Genomic DNA, 14,730 nt, shown 5'->3' on the forward strand with positions numbered 1-14,730 from the left:
TCAGCAACTCTAAGATGGCTGGACTTCAACTCCCAAAATTCCCCAGTCAGCCATGTTGGGTGGGGAATTCTGGAAGTTGAAGTCCATCCATCTTGGAGTTTCTCAGGTTGAGAAATACTGCCACATAGGCTCTCTTTACTATAGATTAGGGTGTCAAACTCAAGGCCTGTGGACCGTATCCAGCCCACTAGATACTTAGATCTGGCCAGCGGAGCCACCCTGGAAAAAGTGAAGAACCAGCCTGCGGCGCCCCTGCCAATGAAAACAGAGCTGGGGGGGGGGAACACAACCCCCATGCCCCATTTTCACTGACAGAGGGCTAGAAAAAGAAACTAAAAACAAAATAAAAGGAGAAATGTTTCCCCTTTTGTATTTGAGCATCCAACAAAGGACAGGAAAGGAGAAAGGAAAAGAGGAAAGACAAAGAAAAAAAAAGAAATATGAGAAGTCAGCAAGGAAGGAAAAAGGAAAGACGGGAAGGAAGAAGAGAATGAAGAGGGAAGGAAAAAGAAAAGGAAGGAAGGAAGGAATGAGAGGGAGGGAGAATCTGAGGGAAGTCCTGCCTTAGCACTTGGCCATCACAGGTGCCCCCAACACGAATGACCATGTTGGCCCCCCGACCCCTGAGTCAAACACAACCCTGATGCAGCCCTCAATGAAATCAAATTTGACACCCCTGCTGTAGATAGTCCTTGACTTACAAGAATTCATTTAGTGGCCATTTAAAGTTATAATGGAACTTGAAAAAGTGATTTATGACTGTTGTCACCCTTATGACTATGACAGCATGGCAACTGACTCGTATTCAAGACGGTTGTAGAGTCCCAGAGTCATGTGATCAGCTTTTGCGACCTTCTGACGAGCAAAGGGAGTGGGGAAGCCAGATTCACTTAACAACCGTGTTACTAATTGAACAACTGTAGTGTTTCACTTAAACAACTGTGACAAAAAAGGTTGCAAAAAAGGGTAAAACCTACTTAACAAATGTCTCAATAACAGAAATTTTGGGCTCCATTGTGATTGTAAGTCAAGGACTATGAGCCATGGTGGTGCAGTGGTTAGAGGGCAGTACTGCAGGCTACTTCTGCTGACTGCTGGCTGCCTGAAATTTGGCAATTCAAATCCCACCAGGCTCAAGGTTGACGCAGCCTTCCATCCTTCCAAAGTCAGTAAAATGAGGACTCAGATTGTTGGGGGCAATTGGCTGACTCTGTAAAACCACTTAGAGGTGCCTGTAAAACACTGTGAAGCAGTGTATAAGTCTAAGTGCTATTGCAATCTGTATAAGCTTTGGTCCACTGATGGCCTTAAAATGAAAAGGAAATTCATAATTAAATTTCTCATTTAACTTACCCAGATTAACCGAAGAGGCTTTTTCAAACAAGCCACATTATAGCTAGATAGGGGCTCAACAGGTGGTCCTCAATTTACGACCAGTGAACTTAGCAATTGTTCAAGGTTCCAATTGACCTAAATAGGAGGGAGGGTACATATGACCCAGATTTTAAGTTCCCTTCCCATGGTCACATGATTGTACTTCTTAAGTCTTCAGCAATCAGACTTATGGTCCTTTTCAATGTCCTGTAGTCAGGTGCCCCTGTTTTATGATGGTTTTGCTAAAACCGGGCATGTGAGATGTGGTGGCGCAGTGGTTAGAATGCCAGCCGTTCAGCAGTTCGAATCTCACTGGCTCAAGGTTGACTCAGCCTTCCATCCTTCCGAGGTCAGTAAAATGAGGACCCAGATTGTTGGGGCAATAGGCTGGCTCTGTAGACTGCTTAGAGAGGGCTGTAAAAACATTGTGAAGCAGTATATAAATGTAACTGCTATTGCTATTTATTGCCGGTTTTAAGCAAAATCACACCCACAGTGATCCACTGTATTCTTCACTGTTTACTTAATTACGTCCTCAAAAAAACAACACATTACGACTCTTATGGGCAACCTCCATATGGTCCTAACTTGAGGATTACCTGTATTGTGAACTTGGATCACTTAGTTATGGGACTGAATTAGGATAAGGAAAACAGAGCAGGATGGTAGTTGGAGTGGCTCAGAAGCCGCACACGCTGTCAATACAAGAGATTAAAAAAAATAATTATGGTAAATTAATAAGAAGGAAACTCACCTTTTGGTTTCAGTTAATATCATTGCAACACCTCATTGGTGAGAGACAGGAAATTCATGTGATAAGGTAGAGGTGGATCTTTTAAAATGGGATGGCCCAAACTTAGTGAAGGGCGGGGTTCATTCTTTTCTTGCAACCTTCTTTTTTCGGACTCGGTAGGAAGGAAAGGAGGCTGTTCTTGCCCAACGTGAACTGGCAGATTGTGCTGCCCATTCAGAATTAACGCTGACACAAGTACAGGTTGCACCATTCTTGGGCAAACCTCTTGGAAGGTGAACCTTGGGTGAAATGCGTGGCACCCCTGAAATTTATTACCACTCAGAAGATTGCTGAGCAGGCAAGATGCTGGTGTAGATAGAAAGAATTAGACTGTGAAACAGTACTGCAATGATTTAACCCATTGCTGTGAATCAACTTGCTGCCTTTAAAATATGTGTTGTCCTTATAACTGTATTAGACTATAGAATAACAGAGTTGGAAGGGACCTTGGAGGTCTTCTAGTCCAACCTCCTGCTTAAGCAGAAAACCCTATACCATTTCAGATAAATGGTTATCCAATCTCTTCTTAAAAACTTCCAGTGTTGGAGCATCTACAACTTCTGGAGGGAAGTTGTTCCACTGATTAATTGTTCTAACTGTCAGGAAACTTATCCTTAGTTCTTGGTTGCTTCTCTCCTTGATTAGTTTCCACCCATTGCTTCTCGTCCTGCCTTCAGGTGCTTTGGAGAATAGCTTGACTCTCTCTTCTTTGTGGCAGCCCCTTCTTTTCAACAGACTAGACATACCCAATTCCAGCAACTATTCTTTATATGTTTTAGCCTCCAGTACCCCTAATCATCTTTGTGGCTCTTTTTTGCACTCTTTCTAGAGCTCCAACATCTTTTTTTACATCAAGGCAACCAAAACCGGATGCAGTATTCCATGTGTGGCCTCACCAAGGCATTATAAAGTGATATTCACACTTCATGTGATCTTGATTCTGTTCCTCTGTTAATGCAGCCTAGAACTTGGTTGGCTTTTTTGGCAGCTGCTACACATGGCTGGCTCCTATTTAAATTATTGTCCACTAAGGACTCCAAGATCCCTCTTACAGTTACTATTATTGAGCAAGGTACCACATATATTGTACCTGTGCATTTTGGTTTTTCTTGCCTAAATGTAGAACCTTACTTTTTGATAATTCCTTTTGTACATTTTGTACATTGTGACGCTGGTAAAGCAAGTTATTCTGTGACCAATCCAATTTTAAGATCTTTTTTTTCAGTGGACATTAAGATAACTTGGCAGTTGTAAAGCAAACCCATTGTTCACTAGGGCAGGAGTTCCCAACCCTGTGAGGAATTGGTACGGGTAGCTGAAGGTGAGTGGAGGGCGAGCCAGCGAAACCTAAACCATCACCCACCACTCCATGGAAAAATTCTCTTCTATGAAAATAGTCCCCCGTGCCGAAAAGATTGGGGACAGCTGCACTAAGGGACGATTTGTCAAAAATGGAAAGCAGAACATGTCAAAAATCATAGCCACATGACTATAGGGTGTTGTAAACATCTGTAAATAATTGGCCAGGTGTCCAGGGCCCAAAATACAGCTATGTGACTGTGGGATGTCAGAACTTCAAATCCAGGTCGTATATAGTTTTTGGGGTGGCGGGAGTGGGCAATAATGGCCCCTTTACAACCTGGGAACTTCAACTCCCAGAATTCCTGAGACACCATGGAATTCTGGGAGTCGAAGTCCACGGGTCAAAAAAGAGCAATAGTTGCCCTCCCCTGATTTGGGGGAGTCCGTTGCAACTTTGAATGGTTGCCAAGTGATCGGTCGTAAGTCAAGGACTACCCATAATGCTCAACATATTTCTCCTTTGTAGAGGAGATCAAGAAAGATCTTCTAAAGCCCATAAACATATGGGAGAAACTTACCTCTAAAACTCTCAATTACACTCTCCCAAACCCTTAATTATGCTCACATAGGGACTAGTTTAGCTAATTAAAAAAAAAAAAAATCCCCATATCCTTGCCAAATTCATAATTTCCTGCTAGGGTATTATTCTCGAGGCACAAATAAAAAGCTTGCTCATAAGAGTGTAGGTTTCCATAACTGCTATTTATTGCTGAAGTGACTTCCGGGTAATCTTTATTAGAAGTAACTTTTATCAAAAAAAAAGCTTGCTGCTTGAGAGTGGACTTCTTTTTTTTTTTTGCAGGTTGTAAACTCTGTTTCCTGATAAAAGTTCCAGGCCTAATTTACTCCTTGAACTAAAGCACTGATTTATTGCTGATGGGGCATCTGATTCAATTGCTGAAGTTGGCTGATTTGCTGCTAAAATGAGCTGACAAAATATCAGAGTTGGAAGAGACCTTGGAGGTCTTCTAGTTCAATCCCCTGTTCAAGCAGGAGACCCTATACCAGTGATGGCAAACCTATGGCACGTGTGCCGGAGATGGTACGCAGAGCCATCTCTCTGGGCATGCGAGCCATCGGCCCAGCTCAGTTCTGCTGTGCGTGCACGCATGCCTCCCACCAGCCAGCTGGTCTTCGGGTCTCTGCTGTGCATGTGTGGGAGCAGGGTACATGCATGGGGTGCATGCACAGAAGATAGTGAGCATGCACAAGATGGAACACATACACGGGGGATGGACACACATACATGGGACGATGCGTGCATGCTTGGGGGAGTGCACGCATGCATGGCGGATGTGCGTGCATCGCATTTTGGCAATGTGTGCGCATTTTGGGCATTCAATACTGAAAAGCGTAGCCATCATTGTCCTATACATTCTGGGCAAATCTAGTCTCTTCTTGAAAACCTCCACTGATGGAGCATCCACAACCTCTGAAGGCAAGTTATTCCATGATTAGTTATTTTAACTGCCAAGAAATTTCTCCTTAGTTCTAGGTTGCTTCTCTCCTTGATTAGTTTCCATCCGTTGTTTTTTGTTCTGCCTTCTGATGCTTTGGAAAATAGTTTGACTCTTGTCTTCTTTGTGGAAGTTTATTAAGGTAAGGAAGCAGAAAAGGTGGAATGGAATGATTGTAGGGTAGATAACGCTGCTAACTAAAGAAGATTGTTACTAAAAAATAAGAAGACATTTTGGTGAAATATAGCCATGGGCTGCATTGCATTATGGTAAGATGCATTGTGGTAAGAACTTCCCAGAGACCAACTAGGATATATCTAGAAAGCTCACAGCTACATACAGCAAAATGTTTCCTGACAGTGAGAACAATTAATCAGTGGAACGGATTGCTTCTGGAAACTATAGGTGCTCTATTACTGGATGTTTTCAAAAAAAGACTGGACAGACATTTGTACATAATTGTATAAGGTCTCCTGCCCTGAGCAGGGGTTGGACTAGAAGACCTCAGAGGTACCTTCCAGTACTGAGTTCTACATTAACCCACTTCTACTGTCCTCTGGAGTTAATATCTAAGCTGATGTTGGCCATGGGTCCAGTGACAGTAAACAGCAATCACGTTTTCTGCCTCTAAATGTCAAATGTTCCTGAATTGCCTCAAGTTCCACTTTAACTGGAGGCCATTAGGACATCATATTAAGATATATTCTCATTGTGTTTCCTTTTGATTTTTATTTTATGGGTTCTGCTATTTTACTTCTGTTTACATTCCTTTTATTTTCTCTCTTGAGAAAGATTGGCAGCAAATAAATTCAACAAATAACAGAATAACAGAGCTGGAATGGATCTTGCTTCAACAGCATGCTGAAGCAGGAAACCAACATCAACAAATGGCTGTCCAATCTCTTCTTAAAACCTCCTGCGTTGGAGTACCCACAACTCCTGGCAAATTATTCCACTGATTAATTGTTCTCTCCCTGTCAGGAAAATTTATTCTTAGTTCTGGGTTGCTTCTCTCCTTGATTTGTTTCCACCCATTGCTTCTCCTTCTCCTTCTTTTTCTCCTCCTCCTCCTCCTCCTCCTCCTCCATCATCCTTCAGGAACCATAAGGTTTGAAGGGACCTTGGAGGTCTTCCAATCCAACCCACTGCTCAGGCAGGAAGTCCTATACCATTTCAGACAAAGTGCTGTGCAAAAAACTTCCAGCGTTAAAGCATTCACAACTTCTGAGAGCAAGTTGTTCCACTGATTAATTGTTCTCTCCCTGGCAGGAAAATTTCTCCTTAGTTCTAGGTTGGATCTCTCCTTCATTAATTTCCTTCTTCATACCTCAGCTCTTTTTGCCAACCTTTGCTTCGAGCTAAAAAATAAAATAAAATCCCCAATCAGTCCAAACAAAGGATTTATCTATTAAGCCCCTAATCGTTTCGAGATCTTTTTTCCTGGTATTTTCTCTGGCTCTAAAGATAGCAGAGAGCTTCACCGGTGTCCGGTGCTAAAAGAAGGAATTGTTCCTTTCGATGAAGAAATGACTAATTCACAACCCACGAGGTTGTGTCCTTTGTTTGGGTGATAAAACGTTTCTTACCAGAAAGACCGAGTCATGTCCAAAGGATCATGCAGGCCCTTTTCGTGCTGGCTGCCTGCTAGCATCGTATTGGGAAACAAATGCATTTTGGGGGCACTTCTCTGCCCGCGTTTCAGTTTGCCAGGCCTAATCTTTGAAGGCCTCTTGGCTTTGCTCGTTTTAACAATTCTCTTTGCATACCTCCTTTGGCATCTGGAAGGCCCATGTGACAATTTCTCATGCCCTCTCAATGGTGCATACAAACAGTTCCTTTATTGTTTGAAAAAGCTCCTTCCGGCCTGGTTCCTTCTCCACTAACGCTTGATTTTCTTCCTTTTCCCTTAAATAAACAGTGCTAATGCCATGTAGATTGCACAATGCATCTCTCTCTGTCTCTCTCTCTCTCTCTCCCTCTCTCTCTCTTTCTCTCACACACACACACGCGGATGGAGGGAGAGAGAGAGAGAGAGAGAGAGAGAGAGAGAGGTTTGTGCAAGAGCTTGGCAGCCATATTTGTTCTGTTTCTGGAATATTCCATGAAGGAACAAAAAATACAGTTGATAATCCCTTGCCAATGGTACTCAAACATCAACTGGGAACAGGAAGGGATGGGTGTAGTGGATAAGCCAGCTGGACAAGGCACTGAACTCATTCACTGTTTGAGTGCGGGCATTGCAAGTCAGCTTCCCAAATCAAGACAAGATGGAGAATTTGAGATGGAAGCAAATTGCTTTCAAGGATGCCTTCAGCCTGCGATTGCAACCGGGGCAAAAGGAGAATAAGAATTTTTTAAAACTGGGCTAGCTTATAAGCAGCAGCCAATCTGGAAATAATAGCCAAAATAGAAATATAATATCGGAATTATAATGAATATAATATCGATTTGGGACATTTTCAAAGTTCTATTGATTGAGATCAAAACTCCTACTATTTACCCTTATAATGTTCTTTGTTTAAAATGAAGAGGACCGACTTTCAAAAGAGAGAACTCCTCAACTTACAACAATTTAGTTGTAAGTTGAGGACTTTTAGAATGGTTTAGTGACCGTTCAAAGTTGCAACAGCACTGAAAAAAGTGACATGACCATTTTTCACACTTACGACCGTTGCAGCATCCCCATGGTCACATGATCCAAATTCAGACGCTTGTGAACGGACTTATATTTATGACATTTGCTGTGTCCTGAGGTTACGTGATCCCCTTTTGCGACTGTCTGACAAGCAGAGTCAATGGGGAAGCCAGATTCACTTAACAACCATGTTACTAATTTAACAACTGCAGAGACTCCCTTAACCATTGGGTCAAGAACGGTCATAAAATGGGGCAAAATTCACAAATGTCTCACTTGGCAACAGAAATTTGGGGCTCAGTTGTAGTCGTAAGTCAAAGACTACCTGTAAAGATTTGTGTCAGAGGAACAATTGCTTAGTGAGTGTAAATTAGGTTATATGAGTCCTTAGCCTTCCATGAACCCTAATAAGCATTTCTGATGTTTCTTATTTCCAACTTCTTCAGTCTCCTTTTCCATTTGACTCATTTCATTAGTCCGTTTCTACAAATTCTTGCATAGTTAAGTGAAATGAAGAATGGTTGTAGGAACTGGGCATGGCTAGTCTAGTGAAGAGAAGGACCAGAGGAGATATGATAGCAGTCTTCCAATATTTGAGGGGCTGCCGCAGAGAGGAAGGGGTCAAGCTATTTTCAAAGAACTTGTAGGCCAGACAAGGAATAATGGATGGAAACTGAACAAGGAGAGATTTAACCTGGAAACAAGGATAAATTTTCAGACAGTGAGGACAATCAATCCATGGAACAGAAGTTGTCTTCAGAAGTTGTGAGAGCTCCATCACTGGAAGCTTTCAAGAAGAGATTGGACTGCATCTGTCAGAAATGGTGTAGAGTCTCCTGCTTGGGTGAAGGGATTGGACTAGATGACCTACAAGGTCCCTTCCAACTCTGTTAATCTATAAATCCGAAATGATGCTAACCAGCAATTTTTCTGCCTGGGAGAACAGAATCCACATTGCCCCAGTAAATGTGGGAAGGCATGTGCCAAAGGCATTTAGTGGCAAAAAAAAAAATCTTAAATGAATCTAGGACAGCTGGGGGAAAAAATGCCTTTTTCATCTCTGAAATGCTAAACAGATAACTTTGGGGTCAATGAATAAACAACCTGATGTGATGTAAGACAGCGTCTCATATTTTCTATGAATCATACTGAACTGGAACAGGCTGAAGATTAGTTCAAGCTAAATCCAGAGAGTCTGAACATTGGGATACAGGTAGTCCTTGACTTATCACCAAAATTGGAACTAGGACTTCCGTCACAAAGCAAGGCAATTCTTAAGTGAATCATGCGGTCCACATTTTTGCCACGATTAAATGCAGTTGTTATTAAGTGAATCTGGATTCTCCCATTGACTTTGCTTGTTGGAGTCAGATGAGAAGGTTATGAAATAGTGATCAAATGACTTTAGGGTGCTACAACTCTCAGAAATACGTGCTGGTTGCCAAGTGCCCAAATTTAGATCATATAACCATGAGGATGCTATAATCATTGTAATCATGAGGATTAAGAGATGACCAGATGACAGACTTGGATGGGACCTTGTAGGTCATCTAGTCCAACTCCCCTGCCCAAGCAGGAGACCCTACACCACTTCTTGTGTAGGCAGTCCAGTCTGTTCTTGAAATCTTCCAATGATGGAGCTCACACAACTTCCGAAGGTAAGCTGTTCCATTGGTTGATTACTTTCACGGTCAGAATTTTTTTCCTTATTTCCAAGTTGAATCTCTCCTTGTTCAGTTTCCATCCATTATTACTTGCCTGACCTTCGGGCACTTTGGAAAATAGCTTGACCTATTCCTCTCTGTGGCAGCCCCTCAAATATTGGAACACTGTTATTATCATGTCACTCCTAGTCCTTCTTTTCACTAGACTGGTCATGCTCAATTCTTGCAACTGTTCATCGTACGTTAGGCTCCAGTCCCCTAATAATCTTGGTTGCTCTTCTCTGCACTCTTTCTAGAGTCTCAACATCTTCTTTTTACAATTTGGTGACTAAAACTGGGTGCAGTATTCTAGGTGTGGTCTTACTAAGGCTGGTATTAGTGGTATTAGTACCTCCCTTGATTTTGATTGTATCCCTCTGTTAATGCAACTTAGAATTGCATTGGCTTTTTTGGCTGCCACTGTACACTGTTGGCTCATATTTAATTGGACTGGTTTTCAATAACATAGTAAATTTTAACAGTTGCTGAATGAATAGTTGTAAGAGCCATGGTGGTGCCGTGGTTAGAATGCAAATTTGCAAGCTAACTCTGCCCACAGCCAGGAGTTCAATCCTGACCGGCTCAGGGTTTACTCAGCTTTCCATCCTTCCAAGGTTGGTAAAATGAGGACCTATATTCAGGGGTGGGATTCTACCAGTTCGCACCTATTCGCTAGAACCAGTTGTTAACTTTCTAAGCTGTTTGGAGAATCGGTTGTTAGAAGAAATTACTGCCCTAATCCTGCAAGGAAGGCAGGAAGGAAACATTCTGGTGTTGCTTACACAAACTGCCTCTCCATTAACTCTTATTACATTCTTGGGAGGATTAGACTTCCTGTCTCAGGAACTTCTCTGGAGTTTTTTTTCCCTCCTTCGCTGGTACTTTGCTTGTGTGGAGTGACCATTTAAAGTTACAATGGCACTGAAAAAAGTGACTTATGACCATTTTTCACACTTACGACTGTTGCAGCCCCCACTCAGCCATGAGAGGCCTGGTGAGGAGATGCATACCTGGATATGAGTGATCTTGAGTTGGCCACACCCAGTCAGTCACATGACCACCAAGCCATTTCCACCCAGTCACATGACCACCAAGCCACGCCCACCAACTAAACCACGCCCACAGAACCAGTTGTTAAAAAATTGAATCCCATCCCTACCTATATTCAATGGTGGGAGGCTGCCAGTGTAACAACCGGTTTGCTAATTGTGCACTTTGTGCGCGCACAGGAACTTCGCACAGCTTTCGAAATTACTAACCTTCAATGTTACTTTGGGGAAGTAACCCAGCTGAGGTGTGGCAATGCACTCTGCAGTGCAAATCAGCTGAGCAGATATAAGCAAGTACAACGGAGGGGTGGGTGGGCCAGCCCACTTGATCATTGGAACAAACCGGTTTGGAGCCAGCTGATCTTCACCGGTCTGAATTGGCTGAATCCCACTCCTGCCTATGTTATTGGGCACAATAGGCTGATATTTGTTCACCGCTCAGAGAATGCTATAAAACACTATGGTATATAAGCCTCAATCAGAGGTGCCAAACTCAAAGCCCGAGGACAGGATCCAGCCTGCGGGGTGCTTAGATCTGGCACCCCGCAGTTTCAATCCATTTTTGCTGGCAGAGCACTTGGGTCACCAGAGGCGCCCTTGACATGAGTGACGTCGAGCTGGCCACGCCTACCCTGGCCTTGCCCACCTGGTTTCGTCCCCCACCCGAGGTCAAACACAAGCCGGATGTGGCCCTCAATGAAATCGAGTTTCATTCTCCTGCTATTGCTGTAAGTTGAGGGCTATCTGTACTAATATTGAAATAAGACTTCAAAACTGGATGGGGAGAAGTTGTAGAGATGTTCGTTGCACATAACAAAAGGCAGAGTTTCAGTTGCACTGCTGCGGGTGGCATACTGACTTTTAAAAAAAACCATCTGTGGTAGTCTCTGTCCTTGGAAAAGAACATATTTCTGAAAAAAAAAAAAACATATCCAGGGAGTCACAAGACCCAGTTTGACAAGCATATGTTCTCCATTTTAATGGAAAACAATTAAACCGTCGAAAGCAAATGTATGCCTGGAGAAGGAAACAGACATGTTTGCTACACAGGCCACAATCCAAAGCACATTCAGATGAGGGAGATTTGGCTCAAAATCATCCAGGAAACTTCTATGGCTGGGGTGGCTTTGAATCTGCTTCTTGAATCTGCATCCTATTTGTTATTGTTATTATTATTCATCCTATAGCCAGTCAGCATCACATAGTCAGCCAGATGTTTTGACTAGATTTGACATTATTATTTCTTCTTCTTCTTCTTCTTCTTCTTCTTCTTCTTCTTCTTCTTCTTCTTCTTCTTCTTCTTCTTCTTCTTCTTCTTCTTCTTCTTCTTCTTCTTCTTCTTCTTCTTCCCCTTCGACTTCGCCTTCCCCCCTCCTCCTCCTCCTCTTTCTCCTCCTCCTCCTCCTCCTCCTCCTCCTCCTTTCTCCCTTGCTTCCTCCTCTTTCCTTTCTTGTCCTCCCCCTCCCTCTTCCAAATTTAGGTACTGCCTATCAGAGAATGATTCTAGGTGTTTTACATGATTATTTATACTAAATAAAAATAGGGTTCACCATATACTTTGCCTTGAACATTTGAATAAAGGGTTGGTTGCAAATGTGACAAATAAATAATCCACCAAAAATCCACTAAATTAATAACAAATTGCAAATCCCTGTGCTGATAAAAACGCAGCAATTAAATATATCAAAAAGCAGTAGAACCTTCCCTTACCCCCTCCAGTTTATGGATTGGATAGAAAATAATAGGAGAATTGCCTTGTTTTGTCCAGGGACAACAGAACCATGCAGTGAATAATTTGCTTCTGGGATCAAAACAAGAGCCGCCCCGCCTACAATTTAAGAGAAGTCTAAAATATAAATATTTTGCCAGCCTTCTGAAGTCAATATTTGCACTTCCATTTGGTTTGTCATCCGTCCATCCATCCATCCATCCATCCATCCATCCATCCATTTATGCATCCATCCATTTATGCATCCATCAGTCCATCCATCAGTCTATCCATTTATGCATCCTTCCTTCCTTCCTTCCTTCCTTCCTTCCTTCCTTCCTTCCTTCCTTCCTTCTTTCCTTCCTTCCACCCACCCAGGGTCCTTTGATTTCCTTTCTTTTCTTTCCTTTCCTCTGATTTTCCCTTCCCCCTTCCCCTTCCTTCCCCTTCCTCTCCTCCCTTCCTCTCTCCTCCCCTCTCCTCTCATGATATTAGTCCAAAAGGGCATCAGACATATATTTATTTTTTTAACATGCACATCCATGAATAAAAAAATATCTTAGTATTTGATTTCAAAAGCAGGATACCTGTTAAGAGTGGTTGGGTGAAGTACTACAAAAATCTCTTTCCTGTGCTTTGTGAGGCCAAGCTGTTTTGTGTAAAGTTTTCCTAGGTGTCCATTTTTCTCTTTCACTGACTTTTAATTCTGCACTGGAGTCTATACAGTTTTCCCTAAAGCAGAGGGGTCTCCAATTTGGCAACTTTAAGACTTGTGGACCTCAGCTTCCAGAATTCTTCAGCAGAACATGGCTGGATGAGGAATTCTGGGATTTGAAGTCCACAAGTCTTAAAGTTGCCAAACTTTGAGACACCCCCACCCCCGCCTCTGATATTTTCCAGATGTTTCAGTGACAATTCACTGAACTCTGACCTTTCCACTGCATATTATTTCCCTTAACTAAAGCTAAAATTTAGATAGGGAAATAATATTGTGTCAAACCATGATTGTGGACTCCTCCCTAGGTTTTCCAGCACAGGTCCACATTTGGAAAATTTCTGGAGACTGCGAACCTTTGACAAGACAGAAGCCAAATATTTCAAAGCCCAAGGTACCAGGTTACAGTGAAAACAGGGCATTGTGCTCATTTGAAATCTATGAACCAATCTTTGTGCAAAGGTTTTTTTGGTCTACTGATGCTCAGAGGTACTCCACCCTTCAGTCAAGTTGATGACACAATCTTTGTTCCTTGTGAATCACCCTGGTTCTTCAGAGATGTTTCAGGATAGGTCCAAGTTCCATTTGGGAGGTCAATTTAATGTTTTTTTTTTTTTATTATTATTATTATTATTATTATTATTATTATTATTATTATTATTATTATTATTTTAAAAGGAAGAAATCACAGAACGAACAATCCTGGGAATAAAATCCTGTATTTTTGAGAGAATAAAATGCTAGGAAGCAGGTGTTTCTGTGAACAGCTGAGCAAAAGCTTTAAACAATGAGGTTTAATGCAAATAATTCCTAAGAAATTCTGCATGACTATAGTTCTCTTTTCCATGAAAAAACTGGGTGAAAAAAAGACATGTCCAAACTAGCATGTGATATATCCAAAGGCTTTGCACACCCATCCTTTTAGCCTCATGATGTCCCGAAGTCATGAGACTGTGCTACATCATGATTTGTATTACATCTTCACTATTTCCTAGGGTAGCATATTTATTTGCTTGCTTTTTGTTCTGCCTTTATTACTTTAATAAGTAACTCGAAGTAGTGAACGTGCTCAAACTTATTCTTCCTTCTATTTTCCCTACAACAACCCTATGAGATAGATTGGGCTGAGACAGGGTAACTGGCCCAAAGTTACCCAGCTGGCTTTGAAGCCTAAGGTGGGACTAGAACTCACAGTCTCCTGATGATTGGCATAAAGTCTCCCAGCCAGCTTTCATGTCTAAAGCGGGATTAGAATTTACAGTCTCCTGATGATTGGCCCAAAGTTACCCAGCAGGCTTTCATGCCTAAAGAGGGACTACAACTCACAGTCTCTTGGTCATTGGCCCAAAGTCACCCAGTCAGTTTTCATGCCTAAGGCGGGACTGGAACACACAGTCTCCTGGTGATTGGTCCAAAGTCACCCAGCTATCTAGACTAGAACTCATCATCTCCTGGTTTCTAGGGCAGCACCTCCACCAACTGTGTCAAACAGACTCTCTATTTCATTTACTCCAGTGGTGGGATTCAAATTTTTTTACTACCGGTTCTGTGGGCGTGGCTTGGTGGGCATGGCAGGAGAAGGATACTGCAAAAACTTCAGTCAGAGGTAATATTTGCCGGGTCTCTGAACTACTCAAAATTTCTGCTACCGGTTCTCCAGAACTGGTCAGAACCTGCTGAATACCACCTCTGATATACTCCTTGATTCATGCATTGAAGCAATTTCTAAAATAGCTACCTGAAGTTAATCCCAGCCATGTCAATCCCAAAGCTATTTAAGAGTTTTGTATTTATTCTGCGTGGGAATAAACGGAGAGTTCAGTGAGCAGGAAGTAATTCAAGTTCCCTTCATTGCTTAATAAACCTTTTCTCTCTCTCTCTCTCTCTCTCTCTCGTTCTCTCTCTCTGTGTGTGTGTGTGTGTGTGTGTGTAAG

General features: G+C 42.3%; 1 long non-coding RNA gene across 1 annotated transcript in view; it reads right to left on the reverse strand.

The window, feature by feature from the left end:
* Positions 1-2,835, reverse strand: part of LOC148124356 (uncharacterized) — a 34,222-nt gene extending 31,387 nt beyond the window's left edge. Inside the window, exon 1 of the long non-coding RNA XR_015740015.1 lies at positions 2,129-2,835. This is a non-coding gene — a long non-coding RNA (uncharacterized LOC148124356). The remainder of the gene's footprint in view (positions 1-2,128) is intronic.
* Positions 2,836-14,730: the final 11,895 nt, after the last annotated feature.

The sequence above is a fragment of the Pseudonaja textilis genome, chromosome Z (genome assembly GCF_049901715.1).
Source record: "Pseudonaja textilis isolate UNSWEBS1 chromosome Z, rPseTex1.2, whole genome shotgun sequence".
NCBI classification, from domain to species: Eukaryota; Metazoa; Chordata; class Lepidosauria; order Squamata; family Elapidae; genus Pseudonaja; species Pseudonaja textilis.